Here is an 18,130-nt window from a genome sequence, read left to right on the forward strand (position 1 = left end):
CGTTTGGCTTCAGCGGTGTAGAGGTCAGTGCGCCAGACTACCACTGCGCCCCCTTTATCCGCTGGCTTAATGGTGAGGTTGGAATTGGAGCAGAGGGATTGGAGGGCTGTGCGTTGTGAGGGTGAGAGGTTGGAGTGGGGGAGGGGGGACGACAGGTTGAGGCGGTTAATGTCCCGGCGGCAGTTGGAAATGAAGAGGTCGAGGCCAGGTAATAGGCCAGCATGGGGTGTCCAGGTGGATGCAGTGTGTTGGAGGTGGGCGAAGGGGTCCTCGGAAGGTGGGCAGGAGTCCTGATTGTGAAAGTAAGCTCGGAGGCGGAGGCGACGGAAGAATTGTTCGATGTCACGTCATGTATTAAATTCATTGATGCGTGGACGGAGGGGGATGAAGGTGAGTCCTTGCTGTGGGCCTGGATTCGCTTGGAGACCAGATTTCCCTCCCTAAAGGGGCATTAGTGAACGAGGTGAGCTTTTCCCTCAATGGTCATCATCAGGTCCTTAATTCCAGATTTTCTATTGAATTCAAATTCTACCCCATGGCAGGATTTGAACCCAGGTTCCGCTGAATTTCTGGATTAATAGTAATACTGCGAGCCCATTGCCTCCCCTCTTTGCAGTCTACATTGGTAGAAGACAGGGAACTCAGTGTCACTCTCAGAGGGTGGGTCAGCTTTTCTCACGTGATCATTATCCATGCAGGAGGAGCTAGGGGAGCCTTGTAACAGCCAAATGTCAAGGCTCCCCGCTGGTACCTCAAAGGGTTGTGGGTGCTGTGACATGGGAGGGAGGCATTCATTTCCCCACAAGCCAAGTCAGAGTGACACCTACAGCTGAGTGTTCTGGCTCTTACACCCTTCTCCAGTCAGCCTGGAACCTTGTTCCTGCCGAACCCCCTTCAGCTTCCCTTCATGGGTCATCCTCTGTGGCCGGGTCACCCCTTCCCTAACCCCCCTCCCCCCCCCCCCCCCCCCCCCCCCCCAGGTGTCTGTCGCAGCCTGACACTCACCAAAGAGAAGCTACAGCAGCACCAACTCTGACTTCAGCAAGTCATTGAGTCATACAGTCAAAAAGCACGGGAACCAACCCTTCGGTCCAACTCGTCCATGCTGACCAGATATCCTAAATTATGTTGTCCCATTTGCCAGCACTTGGCCCATATCCCTCTAAACCCTTCCTATTCATATACCCATTCAGGCCATGAATAGGAAGGGTTTCGAGGAATATAGGCCAAGTGCTAGCAAATGGGACAAGATTAGGTTAGGATATCTGGTCGGCATGGACAAGTTGGACCAAAGGGTCTGTTTCTGTGCTGTGCGTCTCTATGACTCAATGACTCTATGACTCTCCCGATAGCAAATACTTTCCTCACGTCTTAGACACATCAGGGAGCTTGAGTGCAATTATTCCTTACTTGTGGAGAATCCAGTTGAGAAAGGGAATATTAATTCCGGTGAGCGGTCCTTCTCATGAGCATGCCATTGGGAAGCTCAGATTCTCCCTCTTCCCATCCCTTTCAAATTCTGGGAATTTAATTGGTGGGGGGACCTTATTTTTGGCCTCTAGTGACCTCAAGTGCCTGTAGCTGAAACCCTTGCCACTTGTCTGCCTTGCTTCCCACAGCTGGGAGGAGCACAAGGTTCCACTCCTCGTGACCATGAGCGTTCCAGTTACAATGGCAGGCCCCAACAGCAACCTGACCATGCAGGGAACACATCAACAGAAGTGGCCAACCTGATCACCATAGTAGCAAGTTACTGCAGACACTGGAATCTGAACTGAAAACAGAAATGCTGGAGATCACCACAGGTCATGCAGCATCTGCAGAGAGAAAGCAAGCTAACGTTTCAAGTCTCGATAACTCTGCATCACCACAGAACTCCTCGATGCCCCCACTGTGGCTGTGAGTTTGCCTTGAGTGGCTAAGGGCTGAGTACTTGGTGTAGGCCTCAGCCCTGAGCTCTGAGTGTTAAATAGAGACAGGCTGAGTCAAATACAGACACTGACTGAGTTCTTTCACAGTGCATCCGGAACAAATTGCCTGAACCTTGTGATGATTGAGATATCGCGCAGGCTATCCAAAACAGATAGGCCCGGATTTTCACAGGGGTCATGGAAATGGCAGAACAGGCCTTACCCAATGTTGCATTCCTGATTTCAGAATTAACCCAACACCCGCGTGTTACCTTCCATTCAGGGGAGTCAGGTGGGGCTAGGGTCAGGGCAGCCAACATCCATTTAAGGGCGATTAAGGTCAGAGCAAGAAATGGGTCAGGGATGGCCAGAGGTTCGGGAAGGCAGCTCACCGCCCTGTGGTGAGAGATGGTCAAGGAATGTCACTCCATGCAGAGACACCTGTTTCCCAAACGGGAGTACTCCAGACCTTTTACCCAGGTATCCTTGCCTACTGTGACAGACCAATGACATCAAGTCAACTCTGAATTTAATTACACAAGGGCTTCCTTATTTAGGTTCCAGTACTCAATTTCAAACATACCGTCATTGTAACGCTTACTTCCTCCTTCATCTAACTTAACCTCAACTTTAACTCACTTCATTTAACTTTACCTTACTTTAACTTAACCCATATTTAACCCCAAGTCGAACTCGATAAATTTGGCTTGAAACAAATATTGCTCCAAATTGAGTGTAGTGGCCAAATTTGGTCTTAGTGTAGAATTTGCCTCGTGGTCAATTGTTTTCTGTGAAGATAACTTCAGGCCACGTATTTCTCCAATATGAGTCTTGAGGGTTCACTCCTTTGTGATGGTAATTTTTAGCCCAAGGTGTGCTCATTCTTCCAGAAGCTTCTCTGGCGCTCAGCCAAACCCTGTTGGTTCCATGCGATCCTCAGATCGCACCGTCCAATGACCTTCCTACCACCCACAATCACTTCCATCTAGAAAGTGAAGAGCAGCAGATGTATAGGAATACTATCATCTTGATGTTCCCTTCCAAGCCACTTACTATCCTGAGGAGAAAGTGAGGACTGCAGATGGGGACATCAGAGCTGAGAGCGTGGCCCTGGAAAAGCACAGCAGAACAGGCAACAACCAAGGAGCAGGAGGATCAACAGTTCGGGCATAGGCCCTTCATCGGGAATGCTCGGGAGACCTCAGCCGGAGTATAGTTCACAGTTCTGGGTGCCACAGTATGGGAAAGATGTGAACTCATTGAAGAGAACCTGCAGAAGTAGTTTTACAAGAATGGCTCCAGGGATGAGACATTTCAGTTTTTAGGATTGATTGGAGATGTTGAGACTGTTCTCGTAAGAAGAGGAGATCGGAGAGAGCTTTGCAAACCTACAGTCCCCACTCAGAAAAGGATCAAGAAGCAGACTGCGGGGCGAACGAGAAGGTGAGGAAAAACTTTCTTCACTCAGCGAGCAACTGGCTGGAGCACACTCTGTGGAAATGGTACTAGAGGCAGGTTTGATCGAGGTATTCAAGACAGTCTGCGATGATTGTTTTTTAAAAAAAACAAGCCTGAGGGAAAAGACAGGAGAGTAACTTTAAATTATAAGAGAGCCAGTACCAGCATGACGGGCCAAATGGCCACTCTGTGCACCGCAACAATTCTGTCCTGTCAACCGACATCCCTGCACATTGCTGCTTGTGGGAACTTGCTGCATGCAAATTGGTTGCTGACATTTCCTGCGTCACAACAGGGCCACGAGTTTAGAGGAGGCAGTAGCATTATCACTGGGCTGCTCGTCCAGTGACCCCACTAATGTTATGAGAATTGGGTTCGAATCCTGCTACAGTAGATGGAGCTTGAGTCTAACGGAAAATCTGGAATTAAGAGTCTAACGATGACCAGAAAACCATTGCTAATTGTTGAGGAAAAAAAAGACCCATCTGTTTCATTAATGTCCTTTTAGGAAGGAAACTGCCATCCTTACCTGGTCTGGCCCACGAGTGACTCCAGACCCACAGCAACATGGTTGACTCTTAACTGCCCTCTGGGATGGGTACTAAATGTGGCCAGTGATTCCCTCATCCTGTGAATAAATATAAATGATGTTATTTTTTTTAAAAAAAGGACGTTAAAACTGTAAAACACTTGGTGGTTCCCTGAGGTGGTGAGTGGTGCTATATAAATGCCGATTATTGCTTTCCTTCCTTCTGTGAATTAGCCAACAGTGCAGCACCAAAATATTCATGAATTCCTCCAGCTTTGTGAGCCACTTGCAGTTCCAGTGCCTCATTTTTGTCTTTTGCGTTGCCTTGCAATAACCAAAACCATTTTGAATCCTTTAAATACTGCTCCCTCCTTTTTTTGTTTCAGCTGCCCTTTACAGTCCCCCTTCATATTGTTCGAATGTCTCCCTCATATCCTTCGCCTCCATGTTTGCTGTGTGTCTCACCCCCTCCTTTCTCTGTCTCTCTCCCTCTTTCTCTCTTTCTCTCTGTCTCTCATTTCCTAACGAACATGAACTCAAGCCGATTACTCTTGTCTACTTTTTGCAAGAAGTTGAGGGAATGTGAAAAGGGGGGAGCCATACATATTCATCAACCACAGTTCAACAACAGGGCACCGTCTAACAGATCAACAGAAGCATTAAAATCATTACCAGCATAATAAATAATAAATACTCCCTGGAAATAATTCACTGTAGTCTCGCTGGGATTAGTAAGATTGTAGAATGGTTGTGTAAGGTGACAGTGAGCTGATTTTCCCAGCGTTACAAATTCTGTTAACCCCCTCAGAGCTTTTGTCAGTTTTGAGGCCTACTTATGAACTCCCCTTCCTGAAGCCTGTGTTTTTGGGTTGGCACAGGATCTGGACTCTTTGAAGCAGAGACCGTCAGACCTACATCTCTCCCTGCATCCCCTTGCATGACAATCACGTGACTCTGAATTTGCATAACTGATAAAGACACTCAGTGATTTTCATAAGGGTCTGGGACTTAGAGTCAAAGAAATGCACAGCACGGAAACAGTCCAACTCATCCATGCTGACCAGGTATGCTAAACAATCTAGTCCCGTTTGCCAGTATTTGGCCCATATCCCTCTAAACCCTTCCTGTTCATATACCCATCCAGGTGCCTTTTAAGTGCCGCCATCTCCAAAAAGACCCCACCACCAGGGATATATTTCCCTCCTCACCCCTTTCCGCCTTCCGCAAAGACCGTTCCCTCTGTGACTACCTGGTCAGGTCCACACCCCCCTATGACCCACCCTCCCATTCTGGCACTTTCCCCTGCCACCGCAGGAACTGTAAAACCTGTGCCCACACCTCCTCCTTCACCTCTATCCAAGGCCCTAAAGGAGCTTTCCACATCCATCAAAGTTTCACCTGCACATCCACTAATATCATTTATTGTATCCGTTGCTCCCGATGTGGTCTCCTCTACATTGGGGAGACTGGGCGCCTCCTAGCAGAGCGCTTTAGGGAACATCTCCGAGACACCCGCACCAATCAACCAAACCGCCCCGTGGCCCAACATTTCAACTCCCCCTCCCACTCTGCCGAGGACATGGAGGTCCTGGGCCTCCTTCACCGCCGCTCCCTCACCATCAGACGCCTGGAGGAAGAACGCCTCATCTTCCGCCTCGGAACACTTCAACCCCAGGGCATCAAAGTGGACTTCAACGGCTTCCTCATTTCCCCTTCCCCCACCTCATCCTAGTTTCAAACTTCCAGCTCAGTTACTGTCTCCTTGACTTGTCCGGACTTGTCCGACCTGCCTATCTCCTTTTCCACCTATCCACTCCACCCTCTCCTCCTTGACCTATCACCTTCATCTCCTCCCCCACTCACCCATTGTACTCTATGCTACTCTCTCCCCATCCCAACCCTCCTTTAGCTTATCTCTCCATGCTTCAGGCTCACTGCCTTTATTCCTGATGAAGGGCTTTTGCCCGAAATGTCGATTTCGCTGCTCGTTGGATGCTGCCTGAACTGCTGTGCTCTTCCAGCACCACTAATCCAGTATTTGGTTTTCAGCATCTGCAGTCATTGTTTTTACCGTGCTGTAATTGTACCAGCCTCCACCACTTCCTCTGGCAGCTTATTCCACACACGTACCACCCTGTGTGTGAAAAAAGTTGCCTCTGAGCTCACTTTTATATCTTTCCCCTCTCACCGTGCTCTCTAGTTCTGGACTCCCCCACCCGAAGGAAAAGATCTTGTTGTTCACCCTATCCGTGCCCCTCATGATTTTATAAACTTCTATAAGGCCATCCCTCAGCCACCGAAGCTCCAGGGAAAACAGCCCCAGCCTGTTCAGCCTTTCCCCAAACCTTGACAACATTCTTGTAAATGTTTTCTACACCCTTTCAAGTCGAACATTGTCTTTCCTAAAACAGGAGACCAGAATTGAATGCAGTATTCCAAAAGTGGCCTCACCAATGTCCTGCAACACGACATCCCAACTCCTGTACTCAGTGTACTGACCAATAAAGAAAAGGGTACCAAACTCCTCCTTTACCATCCTGTCTACATGCGACTCCACTTTCAAGGAACTATGAACCTGCACCCCTTTTGAAGACTTGGTAAACTGTGCATCGTAGACGTTTGCAAACAACTTATCTTTTAAAACATCACAATGAATTGAGACTTAGGAAATAAGCTGGTGACACAGAGACATCTAAAGACGCAAAATGACATGGTACTAAAAGGCCACTTGATCCAGTTTCAAGAGGGGACTTGAACTTCAATTTGATAACCCCACCTTCAGTCTGTATTGCTTGACACAGTTCCCAACTCAAAACTAAAATGTGATCTCAGTTTTGGCAATCGCATTTTTTTGGGGGGACAGAAACCCAGATTTGTCTTTGTTTGTCTGAATGCTGGCCTGACCTATCAACTGCCCTAACTCAGTGAAAACAGGAAATGGGCGGCATGGATGCAGGTTCAGATGGAGATTCAGGGTGTTAACACGCCCAGATTTTCTCCTGACTCAAACCACCCACCCATGGGATGTAAGCTTCACTGGCAAGGCCAAACCTGTTACCCATCAAGAGTGACACATCAAAATGTTAACCCTGTTTCTCTCTCCATAGATACTGCCAGACCCTACTCAGTTTCTCTAACCTTTATCTTCGCTTGTTTTAGATTTCCAGCAATATTTTGTTTTTCCATGGTTGTCATTTCTTGGAAACAGTGAAACCATATTTGGCGTTGGTTTGGATTCATATGTAGGCCAGACCGGGTAAGGATGGCAGATCTCCTTCCCTATTAGTGAACTGGCTGGGCTTCGATGGATAGGAATCGATGATAGTTTTATGGGTTCTGATTATGTTTAAATTTCAGAGTTCCAAACAATGAATCAGCTTTAAATCCTACCAGTAGCTGCATTCACCTGTGACTCTGAAACTTTGATCCTTATATTGTAATATATTGCCTTACATTGTCACTAAGGCATCTAGATAGGTATATGAATAGGAAGGGTTTAGAGGGGTTCAATAACTAAGCCACTATCTCCTTATTCTTGAAGCCATACCCAGCCCTAAATTATTGAATATATCAAATTGTTTAATTATCCATTGATCTCTTCCTTGTCATTCTTTTTCTCTCTGCATTACCTCAGTCCAATGCTGGTTCTAACATCTTAAACAAGATGGACAATGAATAGCGCTGCTCAAACATAGGTAGACCTCCTAAGGTTCAGTAGATAAACAGACATTAAGCAGCCATGACAGAGCAGTCACAGTTATAAGATCCACTGACTTAGCTTACGGGATTGGAGGCACGCAAAGTTGTAAAACTGCAGGGCTAAATTAACCCTGGATTGTGGCACTTTTCTGACAGAAGCCAAGACTGGTCATGAGATTATAATGGCTGGACTTCATTGCTTTTTAAGTTATGTGGAAAGATTGTTTAAAAATAATGGCCTTTTTTCTGCAGAATTTAGAAGATTAAGAGGTAAGCTGATCGAAGTCTTCAAGAGATGAACAGGAAGAGACAGGGGAGGTAAAGATTAACTATTTCCACTGGTTGGGGATTCTGGAACTAGGGACATAATCTGAGAATTAGGGCCAAACCGTTCAGGAGAGATGTTAGGAAGCACTTCGACACACAAAGGGTGGGAGGGGTTTGGAACTCTCTTCCAAAAATAGCAATGGATGCTGTTACAGTTGTTAATTTTAAATCTGAGATAAATACATTTTTGTTATCCAGAGGAATTAAGGGATTTGGGCCAAAGGCAGGGTTGTAAAGTTAGATCACAGATCTCATTGCAGAGCGGAACAGGCTTGAAGGGCTGAATGGCCAACTCCTCTTCCTTCACCTCCAGAGATCTCTCACAATTGCATCTGTCAACAAAATCAATATTGAGCTCGAAATGAATTGTGGAGCCTTTCAGGACATCACAAAGTCTCAAAGTATTTCAACCTCCAACCAATGACTCTGTCAGACATCAGGCAGGAGGCCCACCGACAGACGGGGTGCACAGCAAGATCCCAAAGTGATGGCACGGTGGGCAATCGGTCTATGGCACCTGGGGATCAGGCAGCGATGTGAATCAGAACGATTGAACAGAAAACCGACATCAGAGATGGAAAGCGTGGGGTAGTCTCAACGGGTTTGGCAGCATCTGTGAAGAGAGAATTTCTCTCTCTTAGATAATAAATTAGAGTATGCACTGCCCTCTGAGTGGCCAGAGGAAATCTCAGCTTGACATCTGATCCAAAAGATAGCACCTTTCTGCAGTGGGTTTCTGAATGGCAGCTCCGATTTGATGGGGGAGACATTTCTTCTCATGCACGTTGCAAACAGACCCATTTGATATTGCATAATTCATGAGGACTGGGTGGTTGTGGAGGCTACATGGGAGATCATTGAGGGGTCATACTGAATAAAATGTAGCCTGGACGGGCCGTGGTAAACATGAGGGGGTCACGTGGGGAGAATAGGGTATGAAGGGGCATTGAGGAACATAAGCTATGCAATTGATACAGTGACAAGCCTTGGGTTTCCAAAGATGAAGCAATAATAATGTCAGAAATAAAATCAGGGGAGGCCATTCAGCCCCACAAGTCTGCCCCACCATTCTCTAAGATCATGGCCCATCTATCATTGTAGCAGTTTCTCAAAACTTTGATTTGATTTGATTTATTATTGTCACAAGTACCTGAATACAGTGAAATGTTTGCTTTGCATGCAACATGGACACATCATACCATACAAAGGGTAATAGAAGAGTGAGGAATACAACGTTACAACCACAAAGGAGGTATGCAAAGAGTGAGATCAACATTAGGTTTAAAATTTGAGTGGTGCATTCAGAAGTCTAGTAACAGCGGGGAAGAAGCTGTTCTTGAATCTGTTAGTACGTGTGTTTAAGCTTTTGTATCTTCTGCCTGACAGAAGAGATTGGAGGAGATTATAACCGGGCTGGGAGGGGTCTTTGATGGTATTGGCTGCCTTCCCAAGGCAGGGAGAAGTGTAGATGGAGTCAATGGATGAAAGGTTGGCTTGTGTGATAGTCTGGGCCATGTTCACAACTCTCTGTCATTTCTTACAGTTCTGGGCAGAGCAGTTGCCGTACCAAGCCGTGAGGCACCTGGATGGAATGCTTTCCATGGTGCATCCATAAAGGCTGGTGACACTCTTTACAGACAATGCCAAATTTCCTTAGCCTCCTGAGGAAGTAGAGGTGTTGTTGCGATTTCTTGACCATAGCATCCATGTGGGTGGGCCAGGACAGATTGTTGGTGATCGTCACTCCCAGGAATCTGACGCTGTCAACCCTCTCTACCTCAGCCCCCCGAGAGACAGACAGGAGTGTGCCCTCCACTCCGCTTCCTGAAGTCACCAGCCAGCTGTTTTTGTGTTGCTGAGGTTGAGGGAGAGATTGTCATCTTTACACCACGCCACCAAGCATTCCACCTCTTTCCTGTACCCTGTCTCATATACTCATTGATATCTCAAAAATCCGTCTCCCTCCTTTTTAGAATCTTTCAGTGATCGAGTCTCTGTAACTCTCTGGGTTGGAAACTTCTGGACACATCACCCAGTGGGAAAAGAAATTCCTCCCTACCCCAGTTTCGAAAAAGTGTCCCTTTCTGCTCAATTAAGCAGCTTAGTTTGGCATTTCCTCCCGCTAGCAGAAACAACTTCTCAACTTTCACTCTTTCAAGCCCCCTCCAATTCTTATTTGCTTCAAAATGATCACCCCACGTTTTTCTAAACTCTAATGAATAAAGGTCCAAACCGTTCAATGATCCTTGACAAGTCAATCCCTTTATCCCAGGAATCAGCCCCAGTGAATCTCTTTTGAACAGCCTCCAATACAAGTACATCAGAACTGTACACGGTACTCCAGGTGTGGTCTCACCAATCCCCAGTACAGTTGTAACAAGACTTCACTATTTTTAAACACCAACCCCTCACAATAAAGGACACAGCATTACATTTCCCTTCTTAATTACTTGCTGTAGTTGCAAGTGAACGTTTTGTGTTTCATGGACAAAGATACCAAGGTCCCTCAGTGCAACACAGTTTTGGAGTCTCTCTCCATTTAAATATTCGTCTTCCTTTTGATTCTTATTCCCAAAATGCATCACCACACGCCTTCTCATCGATCCGCCATGATTTTGCTCACTCAACCCATCTAACTTCCTCGTGCACTTTCCTTACATCCTTATCGCTTCATGCCTTCCTGCCTCTTTTATATATTGCCACCAAATTTGGATAAACGTCCTTCCAAGTCATTAATACAGATGGCAAATGGCTGGGGCCAAAGGATTGATCCGTGTGGCACTCCAGCAGTAACATCTTCCCTGCTGGGAATGACACAGTAATAGACTATCTGCCTGTTAACCAATTCTCAATCCATGTTAATACATTGACCCCCCAATCCCATGGGCTCCTATCTTGTGCAATAATCTTTTGAGTGGCTCCTTATCAAATGCCCTCTGGAAATCCAAATACAAGACTCCTTTTATCAACTCTGCTGCTTATATCTTCAAAGAGCTCTAACAGACTTGTCAAACATGATTTTCCTTTCACCGTGCCTTGTTGACTCTGTTTGATTGCCCTAATCTTTTTTTCCTGAATTTCCTTCCTTAATAAATGGGCTCTGGCATTCTCTCAATGACAGATGTTGGGCTAATTAGCCAAGAGTTTGCTGTTTTCTGTCTCCCTCCCTTCTTGAACAGCGGTGTCACATTAATGTCTGCCATACCCTTCTGGAACCCAGTCAGTTCTGGAATATTCGTATGTCTGCACAATCCCTACAGCCCCTTCTTTTCAAACCTCTGAATGGAGTCCAGATGTCCATCAAGAAAATCTACCATATGATGTGAAGTGAGAGTAACTTTGGACAACGTGGTGACATTTTGGTTTTCCTAAGCTCTCTTTACGTCACAGCAAGAGCTCATTGGCAGAGATTGACTCATAGCATCCCGACAGTGTGGAAGCAGACCATCAAGTCCACATCAACCCTCCAAAGAACATCCCACCTTCATACCTTATCCCTGTAACCCTGCATTCCCCCATGGTTAACCCACCTAGCCTGCACACCATGGGTAAATTAGCACGGCCAAGCCAACTGACCCACACAACTTTGGACTGTGGGAGGAAACTGGAGCACACGAAGGAAACCCACACAGTCACCCAAGGGTGGAATCGAACCCAGGTCCCTGGTGCTGTGAGGCAGCAGTGCTAACCACTGAGCCACTGGTTCATCCCTTGCTAGCAGTCCATGATAATTGGGACAGTTAGATGAATCCTGATAGTTTATTGGCCAGCAACTCTGCAACTGCTCTCTGATGAGATTGGCAGAAAAAAAAGACACTGACATGCAAAAGGAAAACAAAAAAAAACAGGCCTTTGAATAAGAAGCTGGAAAGGCTTATAACTGTTCAGTCAGCAAGAGGATTGTGCATTATTAATCGCTTCTCGCACTTAGCCTGTGGATATCTGGAAAGGAATCTTGGGCAACTCGCTGATTAGATCCATTTCATTTTTGCTATTCAGCCCTAATCTGCTGCCTGGCGTCTCTGTGCGATGTGCAAAGGACTGGTAGCATGCAACATTAATATTCCTTTCAGAACTCAATTCGTGTCCCAACACAGTGCCTGAAAACACGCTTTCCTAAGCTGCTGCCTGATGTCTCTGAGTTAATGGCATTGAATGCTGTTTAATACATAACAGTGAGGTGGTGGTTAATTGCGTTAAAAGCACCAATTCCGTGTATGCTTTTCCCAGTAGAGGACACATTGTAAACAGCCTGCTGTCCCCATTTTGACCTGAGTCCTTTAGGATATATTTAAATGCACGCTTGTGATACCAAGGCTTTGTGATGCAAAATGGGATGCAACTGGTTAGTTGCTTGCCTTTGACTGACAAAAATGTGATGGGCTGAAGGGCCATTTTCTGTGATGTAGGCCCTCCATTGACTCCCTTTCCATGTTAAGTGAATGCCTCAGAGCTGAGATGGGAACAGTCGAGGGGGTTCAATATGGTCACTCCTCTGTCTTCAAAGTCACATGACAACAGCAACAACAAGAACTCACATCTGTTTCATGCTTCTGTTACACATTTTACAGGAACGTCCCACGCTCTTTAACACAGAGACCTGTAGGTGCTATACAGTGGAAGGTCAGAGTCATGGTCAAAGAGGTAAGTTCTAAGGTGCATCGTAAACATGGAGAAAGGCTGGTGGAGGGACGGTGGGGTTTTGAACAGAATTGGGGTTTAAAATTTAGTCATTGTTGAGCAGTTGCTGTCAGGAAAGTAGAAATCTGAAACTTCCCCTCAAAAGCGGTGAGGGACAGTGGAGAGCATGGCCCATCTAGATCCTGAATGGCCTTCAGGGGAAGGGCCAGCCTTACCTGGCCTGACTACCTGCCAGCAACATGAGGAATTAAGAAAAGAATGATTTACCCTTGAAAATGAGCAACACTCAAGAGATTTGAAGCAGCACAGATATCAGAGAGGGCTGGAGGAGATGACAGAGGGGGCAAAGCCAAGAAAGGATGTGAAAATAAGGATGAGATCCTGAAATGGAGGTGTTACTTAACCTAGAGACCATGTAGGTCAACGGGTGCAGTGTTGATCATCAAACAGGACAGCGTACAAGTTAGGACATAGGCTGCAGAGATTTGGAGGTTAACAACTGGAGTAATGCTGGTGGAGCACATCCAAATATGACCAAACCTTGGCATCAAACCTCTCATTCTGCCCACAATGAGCATCTCATCATGCCAGTCAGCCGAGCTGTGCCAACCTCATATCTACTCCCAGGAAGTCCAACAAACTCAATCCTCAAAAGATGGAAATACTCAGCGAGTCATGCAAAAGGCAAACAAGTTAGTCTTGGGAACACTAAGAACAGGAGGATGCCATTCAGCCCCTCGACCCTGCATTGTGCTTCAATTCAGAAGCTCACCAAGGCTCCTTCAACACCACCTTCCAAACACTTGAGCACCACCATTTCGGAGGACAAGGGCAGCTGATACAAAGGAACACCACCACCGTGAGCAAGTTCTCCTCCAATCCACTCGCCATCCTGACTTGGAAATATATCGCTGTTCCTTCAGTATTGCTGGGTCAAAATCCTGGAATTCCCTCCCTAAGGGCATTGTGGATCAACCTACAGCACATGGACCACAGCAGCTCAAAAAATGCAGCTGACTCCCCCCCCCCCACCCCCCACCTTCTCAAAGGGCAACTTGAGACAGGCAATTAATACTGATCCAGTTAGGGACACCCACATCCCACAAATGAATAAGACAAATCAGATAGTGAGCTGACCTGACACTTAACCCTCTCCATCCAGTTTGTATACAAATTCCTTATTACTCGTGTCTGTGAAATCACAGTTTTGAAATTTCCAGTTGAACCCCATTTTTTGAGGGGAAGTTTCAGATTTCTACTTAACTAACAGCTTGCTCGACAATTACTTAATTTCAACCCTCAATTCTGTTCAGAACTCCACTGTCAAAGGACCATTGTTAGAATCATAGAATCGCTACAGTGTGGAAACAGGCCATTTGGCCCAAAAAGTCCACAACGACCCTCTGAAGAGTATCCCACCCAAACTCATTTTTCTACCTTATGACTCTACATTTACCCCTGACTAATGCACCTAACCTGCACATCCCTGAACACTATGGGCAATTTAGCATGGCCAATCCACCTAACCTGCACACCCCTGAGCACTATGGGCAATTTAGCATGGCCAATCCACCCTAACCTGCACACCCCTGAACACTATGGGCAATTTAGCATGGCCAATCCACCTAACCTGCACACCCCTGAACACTATGGGCAATTTAGCATGGCCAATCCACCCTAACCTGCACACCCCTGAACACTATGAGCAATTTAGCATGGCCATGGGTTTCATTCAGGTGTGATCTTGTCCATGTTGGAGCAGAAAGGACAGTTTCATTGTCTTTGTATTTTGATTTAACCTTTCCCAGCAGATAAAGAGAGTTTAGTGTGGGATGAGGAACTGTCTGTTTCCTTTTCAGATTTCTGAAGTATTTTGCTGTTATTTGAAAGCATGTACTGTCATCCAGAGGAACAACATCTTTGTGGGACACATTACACAATACGCTGGGTATTTTTCTTTCAATTGTTACCCATATATGATCAAATCCTTTGATCCTTGAAGTTGTATGTTGATTGGAGGTTGATTAGCTCAGTTGGCCAGTTTTGTAATGAAGACTGATGATAACAACATAGGTTAACTTCCGATATTGGCCGACATTACCATGAAAGATTGTCCTTTTCAGCTTCTCCCCTCACCTGAGATATGGTGATCCTCAAGTTAAACCAAAGCCACCAGTTGTCTCTCTTTATGCTATGATCCCAGCTAATGGGAACACCAGACAACTCAGAGCCCAGAATAAAAGCAAAATACAGTGGATGCTGGAAATCTGAAATAAACACAGAGAACACTGGTGAAACCCAGCAGGTCCCGCAATGTCTGTGAGAGACAAACAATCAACATTTTGAGTCCAGTATGTCAGAATCTCCAGCTTTCTCTGTGTTTGCTCCAGAATAAAACTTGGCTTGATGGGTAGAAAGTTATAGAGCAGACAGTGAGGACTGCAGATACTGGAGATCAGAGTCAAAAAGTGTAGGGTTGGAAAAGCAGGCAGCATCCGAGGAGCAGTAGAGTCGACGATCCGAGCAAAAGGAATTTTCATCAGGAATGTTCTATGCTCCCGCTCCTCGAATGCTGCCTGACTGGCTGTGTTTTTCCAGCACTACACATTTTGACTTATAGAGTCATAGAGCTGTACAGCATGGAAACAAACCCTTCAGTCCAACTCATCCATGTCGACAAGATATCCTGAATTAATCTCATCACATTTGCCAACACTTGGCCCACATCCCTCTAAACCTATTCATGTACCCATCCAGCTGCCATTATAAACACTGTAATTGTACCAGCCTCCACCGCTTCCCCTGGCAGCTCATTCCATACACGCACCACCCTCTGTGTGAAAAAGTTGCCCCTTATGTCCCTTTTAAAATCTTTCCCCTCGCACCCTAAACCTATGCCCTCTAGTTTTGGGCTCCCAATCCCAGGCAAAAGACCAGGGCTTTTCACCCTGATGAAAAGGGTGCCCCTGATGATTTTATAAGCCTCCATAAGGTCACCCTTCAGTCTCTGAAGTTGCAGGGAAAATAGCTCCAGCCTATTCAGCCTCTCCCTATATCCCAAACCCTCCAAGCCTGGCAACGTCCTTGTAAATCTTTTCTGAACCCTTTCAAGCTTCACAATATCCTTCCTATATCATATGTCCTTTTTGTTCCATTTGCATAACCTGGTGGTCATTCACTAAAACATATGCACATTGGACTGCACATATTCTTCTTCAACAATAAGTCTATTACAGTAACAAAAAACAAAGGTATCTCAGAAAGATATTAACACAAACAGCAAAACGCAATTCCAACAGTACTCTTTCCCACACACTCGGAGAAATTTCGCTCCTATCTCACCCCTTCAGGTTTTCACTTCCTCGGTCCCTCTCAGTTTCTTTTCCTCAGACTGTACAGTTTCCCAATTCTTTTTCAAGTCGTCTGGCCTGGACTATTTTCAACTCTGATGGCTTCAACCTTTTTTTTATTTCGGATAACTGGAGCGTTTCCACTGACTGTCACAACCTGGAGGCTTCACAGACACAGAAGGAGAATTCTGCCTGACCTGACTGGTTCCCCTGAATTGAGCTTCAGACTTGATTTTCTGCTTGAAGCAAACTGTTTCTTCTTCTGAAGAAAACTCTTAATTCTTCGCAAATGGCACCTTGAAACTTCTCTTCTGAAGGAAAACTGCATTCATGACCTTCCTTTGTTTCGTTTCAAACTCAACAACACAAATATTCCATCCATTAGCACTGTAGGGATGCTTTCAAGTGCTTGAGTGCAGTCACATGACTTCTCAGAATTGATTCGGTCAGAAGTCACGTGACGCCAGGTTATAGTCCAAAGGCTTTATTGAAATCCCAAGCTTTCGGAGCAGTTGTTCCTTTGTCAGGTGAAGTGACTTCATCTGATGAAGGAGCAGCTCTCCGAAAGCTTGTGATTTCTAAATAAACCTGTTGGGACCATAATCTTGTGTCTCGTGTCTTCTGACTTTGGCCAGCGCAGTCCAACACCAGCCCCTCAATATCGTTGAATTGATGGACTTGGGTCATCGTTCCAAGTCATTTTCTCACCCATTTCAACAAAAAAAGCCTTCACAGAATTGACCCACATCCTTCTGCCTCGCTTAGAGGACTCATGTGTAATACACCTTTCACATTTATTGGATTATTGTTTCATCACACTGTTTGATTTTATTTTCTTTATTGCTATCACATTGTTATGGACCAGACCAAACCCCCTCAAATTGTATTAAGTTGGTCTAGACCCTAACTTCATCTTATTTTAAAGGTAAGTGTAAGGTGTTGTGTTCCAGATGCAACTTGATTGGCCAAATTACTCAACCTTAAGTAAAGCACATTTTACTTTTACGCTACAGTTAAAATGCAGACAAAATAAAAATTAAACAATTGGCTTAACTGTAACTCTATTGAAATGCTTCACAAAATTATATATATATATATATATATATATATATAAATAACTGTCCTAAGACAGTAACATCTCATAAACATACTCTTGACAAAGGCAAATTGAGGAAGACAGATTGTCTTACATGCAACTCTGCCAGCAGGGAGAGAACCCTAGCTTTTAGCTGTAACGAAGCTATTCCATATCAGTGTCAAGACCCCAACAACTGCAGAAAGCTAAAGCTAAAAACCCTGGTTCTGTGGGAGCTTGACTCCACCCATTCAGGCTGCTTCTATTGTTCCAACTTAAAAAAAAGGCCTCACAAACTCTCTGCTTTATTGGCTTTGAGCAGACATGGTATTTCTGTCTCAATTTTGTCACAAAAAAACAGGACAAAATAACCTCTTCAAGCCACAGTATCATCACAACATGTACTGGGATACAGTGAGAAGTGTTGTTTTGCTCTACAGGCAGATCATACCATATAAAATGCAACAGGGTGGCAGAACAGGGTGCAGAATACAGAACAACCTTGATTATCTGAACATCAGTTTTCGTAATTTTGGATTATCCAAACAAGATCTCAAGGTACCCTAAATGTTTTATTTGTATACGATCAGATCAATTATCTGAACAATCAGTTATCCAAACAAAATATGTCCTTCCCATCTCGTTTGGATAATTGAGGTTGTTCTGTGTAATGTTACAGCCACAGAGAAGGTGCACAGAAAGAGAGAGATCAACATTAACATTTGAGAGGTCAGTTCACAAGTCTGATAAAAGTCTGAGACTCTTTAACGGGGTTGCATTTGATTATGGTTTTGCCGTTTGTTCCTAATTGACAGCACCTTCCTATTTAACTTGTGGGAACCTGAAAACGTGAAAACCTGCTACTCATTGGCGAAAATGTAAATGAGGGCAACGTGACCTCTCAGTGGACCCTGGAGGTGGTCTCGGGTCCTTGGGAGACAGGGACAAAGTGTTCTCACACCCTCCTGTGCGGCTTGTGTGACCAATTAGTCCCACTCCCTGAGACACCCTTGAAGCAAAACCCCTCAGCGCTGAAACCCTGCAACAAAACCTCAGCTTAGCTTTCTGCGCCAGCGGGCTGGGTGAATTTTAGCGGGCTGCGATCTGGCAGAGCAGGAGGCTTGCAGCAATGGAAACACAC

The sequence above is a fragment of the Chiloscyllium punctatum genome, chromosome 46 (genome assembly GCF_047496795.1).
Source record: "Chiloscyllium punctatum isolate Juve2018m chromosome 46, sChiPun1.3, whole genome shotgun sequence".
NCBI lineage: Eukaryota > Metazoa > Chordata > Chondrichthyes > Orectolobiformes > Hemiscylliidae > Chiloscyllium > Chiloscyllium punctatum.